The sequence below is a fragment of the Anopheles coustani genome (assembly GCF_943734705.1).
Source record: "Anopheles coustani chromosome X unlocalized genomic scaffold, idAnoCousDA_361_x.2 X_unloc_49, whole genome shotgun sequence".
Classification (NCBI taxonomy): domain Eukaryota; kingdom Metazoa; phylum Arthropoda; class Insecta; order Diptera; family Culicidae; genus Anopheles; species Anopheles coustani.
In genome coordinates, this window is record NW_026525158.1 from 112,501 (window position 1) to 117,489 (window position 4,989).

General features: G+C 48.2%; 1 non-coding gene across 1 annotated transcript; it reads right to left on the bottom strand.

Annotated features, from left to right (window-relative positions):
- Positions 1 to 248: 248 nt before the first annotated feature.
- On the bottom strand, positions 249 to 403 carry LOC131270699 (5.8S ribosomal RNA). Its single transcript, XR_009179736.1, has one exon. It is a non-coding gene; the product is annotated as a 5.8S ribosomal RNA (ribosomal RNA).
- Between the last annotated feature and the right edge of the window lie 4,586 nt (positions 404 to 4,989).

Consider the following 4,989-nt stretch of genomic DNA (forward strand, 5'->3'; position numbering starts at 1 on the left):
AAATAAATAAGCTGAAGCTAGACATCAGTAAACACCACCACAGACACCACAAGCACGCCTTCTCCTCGTACTTCCGCCTCACGCGGGAACACGACGCTCTAAATACTTCGAATTCCAATGCCAGTATATTGTAAACCACGGGTTCTTTAATGCTAGCGGGTCGTCGCGACCCTAGTTAACATCATGGTGCACGTCTCGTGACGGGTGTCACGGCGTAGTTAAATGTATGCGATACATTTCTCAAATATAAGCGCTCAGTCATCTGTACATCATGGTAGGTTCCCACGACGTGCAATATGCGTTCAACTTATCAATGTTCATGTGTCCTGCAGTTCACATTATGACGCGCAGTTAGCTGCGGTCTTCATCGATCCATGAGCCGAGTGATCCACTGCCGAGGGTGACTAACTTGCGTAAGCCGCCGCTGTGCGCGTATACCCGTTCCCCGTAGGGAGGAGCAAGCCGCCGCTTAGAGACGAAGCATAAAGTGTCCTCATTCCACATAGGGCAAGCTGGATGAATCCATTTTACCCAGGACGGCCGAAGCGGCGTGGACCAGGGGAGAACTGAACCTTATACTTCACACCACAGTAAGTCTACGTGTCCTCTTCCACATAGGGCAAGCTAGAACTAACTATCTTACCCAGGACTGCCGAAGCAGCGTGGACCAGGGGAGGAACACACTTTTCATGGAAACGTAAGGCATCCATGACTGCCATAACGTAAGCCGCCGCTGTGCGCGTATACCCGTTCCCCGTAGGGAGGAGCAAGCCGCCGCTTAGAGACGAAGCATAAAGCGTCCTCATTCCACATAGGGCAAGCTGGATGAATCCATTTTACCCAGGACGGCCGAAGCGGCGTGGACCAGGGGAGAACTGAACTTTATACTTCACACCACAGTAAGTCTACGTGTCCTCTTCCACATAGGGCAAGCTAGAACTAACTATCTTACCCAGGACTGCCGAAGCAGCGTGGACCAGGGGAGGAACACACTTTTCATAGAAACGTAAGGCATCCATGACTGCCATAGTGCGTAAGCCGCCGCTGTGCGCGTAAACCCGTTCCCCGTAGGGAGGAGTCAAGCCGCCGCTTAGAGACGAAGTATGAAGTGTCCTCTTCCACATAGGGCAAGCTAGAATGAACTATCTTACCCAGGACCGCCGAAGCAGCGTGGACCAGGGGAGAACTGAACTTTATACTTCACACCACAGTATTGAGTAATGTGCCCTCTTCCACATAGGGCAAGCTGGAATGTTCCATTTTACCCAGGACGGCCGAAGCGGCGTGGACCAGTGGAGGACTACACAATCATGAGGTTTGATATCGACTTGTGTGTTTCAATAGGATACCGATGGTATGGTTTGAACCGATTTGATTTAGCCATTCTGAAGTCATCACTTGGTTGAAGCGCTGAACTAGGGAGGCATCGTTTACATATATATTGGTTTTCGCATGCTCTACTAGGTTAATGTCATGAGGTTGGCTATCGAGCATGCCCAAGTGATGACTTGATTGTGTGCTTGCTTGAATTCTTCACATTTCATACCATCGGTTAGTTGTCGAATCATTCCTCGATCATAACCTTCGTTCTTGGTTCATGTATGCTCTCTTCCACATAGGGCAAGCTAGAATTAACTATCTTACCCAGTACCGCCGAAGCAGCGTGGACCAGGGGAGAACTATACTTTGTCTTGTATGCCCTCTTCCACATAGGGCAAGCTAGAACTAACTATCTTACCCAGGACCGCCGAAGCAGCGTGGACCAGTGGAGGACTATACTTTGTTCATAACACCACAGTATTGAGTAATGTGCCCTCTTCCACATAGGGCAAGCTAGAATGAACTATCTTACCCAGGACCGCCGGAGCAGTGTGGACCAGTGGAGGACTACACAATCATGAGGTTTGATATCGACTTGTGTGTTTCAATAGGGTACCGATGGTATGTTTTGAACCGATTTGATTTAGCCATTCTGAAGTCATCACTTGGTTGAAGCGCTGAACTAGGGAGGGGCATCGTTTACATATATATTGGTTTTCGCATGCTCTACTAGGTTAATGTCATAGGGTTGGCTATCGAGCATGCCCAAGTGATGACTTGATTGTGTGCTTGCTTGAATTCTTCACATTTCATACCATCGGTTAGTTGTCGAATCATTCCTCGATCATAACCTTCGTTCTTGGTTCATGTATGCTCTCTTCCACATAGGGCAAGCTAGAATTAACTATCTTACCCAGGACCGCCGAAGCAGCGTGGACCAGGGGAGAACTATACTTTGTCTTGTATGCCCTCTTCCACATAGGGCAAGCTAGAACTAACTATCTTACCCAGGACCGCCGAAGCAGCGTGGACCAGTGGAGGACTATACTTTGTTCATTACACCACAGTATTAAGTATGGTGTCCTCTTCCACATAGGGCAAGCTAGAACTAACTATCTTACCCAGGACCGCCGAAGCAGTGTGGACCAGGGGAGGACTATACTTTATACTTCACACACTAGCCATACTGAAGTCATCACTTGGTTGAAGCGCTGAACTACGGCGGGGTAATCGTTTACAGGTTATAATCATATAGCTGCATGCTCATTAGTAGATAATGGAATATTGTATGGCAATATGAGCATGCCCAAGTGATGACTTTGTTTCAAGCTCAACAGGTAGGGTATTGAGTCCTCTTCCACATAGGGCAAGCTAGAATGAACTATCTTACCCAGGACCGCCGGAGCAGCGTGGACCAGTGGAGGACTCTATACTTTATACTTCACACCACAGTATTGAGTACGACTTGCATAAAGCCCCTAATGAGAACCACGAGGGCTCTCTCAATGTAGAACCACGAGGGCTCTAGTACCGATTCTCTCGGTACGGCTTGGTCCGTGTTCCTTTATGCTTGTACTCTAAGTATTAAGTATTGTGTCCTCTTCCACATAGGGCAAGCTAGAACTAACTATCTTACCCAGGACCGCCGAAGCAGTGTGGACCAGGGGAGGACTATACTTTATACTTCACACACTAGCCATACTGAAGTCATCACTTGGTGGGGGTGAACTACGGCGGTATCTATCGTTTTGGTTCGGTCTATATAGGGTCGCTTGCATGCTCATTCGAATATAATGTAATTGTGTATGGCAATATGAGCATGCCCAAGTGATGACTTTGTTTCAAGCTCAACAGGTAGGGTATTGAGTCCTCTTCCACATAGGGCAAGCTAGAATGAACTATCTTACCCAGGACCGCCGGAGCAGCGTGGACCAGTGGAGGACTCTATACTTTATACTTCACACCACAGTATTGAGTACTTCTTGCATAAAGCCCCTAATGAGAACCACGAGGGCTCTCTCAATGTAGAACCACAAGGGCTCTAGTACCGATTCTCTCGGTACGGCTTGGTCCGTGTTCCTTTATGCTTGTACTCTTAGAAAGTCTCAACCCGGAGGTCTTGACTTTGATTGTCATAGTTGGACTACGACGGGGTATCCGACTCATCGAATACCCCAGAAGCACACCATCTTTCGGGTAGGCGGTACGCGTACCTCCGGACGCGGAAGTCTCAACCCGGAGGTCTTGACTTTGTATTGTCATAGTTGGACTACGACGGGGTATCCGACTCATCGAATACCCCAGAAGCACACCATCTTTCGGGTAGGCGGTACGCGTACCTCCGGACGCGGAAGTCTCAACCCGGAGGTCTTGACTTTGATTGTCATAGTTGGACTACGACGGGGCATCCGACCATTGCTGATCGAACACCCCTGATTCACCATCTTTCGGGTAGGCGGTACGCGTACCTCCGGACGCGGAAGTCTCAACCCGGAGGTCTTGACTTGGATTGTCATAGTTGGACTACGACGGGGCATCCGACCATTGCTGATCGAACACCCCTGATTCACCATCTTTCGGATAGGAGGTGCGCCCACCTCCGACGCGGAAGTCTCAACCCGGAGGTTCGGACTTAGAGTTTTTCCCATTCAAAAGTTTTTCTCTTAGCCATACTGAAGTCATCACTTGGTGAACGATTGAACTAGGGCGGGTTAATCGTTTATAGGTATCATGTGGTTTGCATGCTCTCTTAGGTTAAGGTCATGTGGTTGGCTATCGAGCATGCCCAAGTGATGACTTTGTTTCACGCTTGCTTGATTTCTTCATGATTCCCTGTTATATAGTGTAATCATTCGAGAACAGGGAATCTTTGGTTTTGCTCAACAGGTATTGGATGTCAACTTGGTATCTAGATCGCATTAAGTCTCAACCCTTAGGTTCGGACTTGTATAGTGACATCTTGTTACGGTCTTGAGTCTCAACCCGCAGGTTCGGACTACTTAGTGTTTGATCGAATATAATATGGCAACTTGTGCCTAAGTCTCAACCCGCAGGTTCGGACTTCTGTTTATTTGGCCAATGTATGTATAAGGCAACTTGTGCCTAAGTCTCAACCCGCAAGTTCGGACTTGTGTATTTGTTCGAAGTCATGTATAAGGCAACGTGTGCCTAAGTCTCAACTCGCAGGTTCGGACTTGTTAGTGTTTCGTCAACTTTCATATGGCAACTTGTGCCTAAGTCTCAACCCGCAGGTTCGGACTTGTGTATTTGTTCGAAGTCATGTATAAGGCAACTTGTGCCTAAGTCTCAACCCGCAGGTTCGGACTTGTGTATTTGTTCGAAGTCATGTATAAGGCAACGTGTGCCTAAGTCTCAACCCGCAGGTTCGGACTTCTATAGTGTTTCGTCAATTATCATATGGCAACTTGTGCCGAAGTCTCAACCCGCAGGTTCGGACTTCTGGAAGGATCACTTGGCCACTAATGATCCTTCCGCAGGTTCACCTACGGAAACCTTGTTACGACTTTTACTTCCTCTAAATCATCAAGTTCGGTCAACTTCGATAAAGCAGACGCGGTTCACGAGGATCCAGCGAACGATCATCTCCAAAGACCTCACTAAATAATCCATCGGTAGTAGCGACGGGCGGTGTGTACAAAGGGCAGGGAC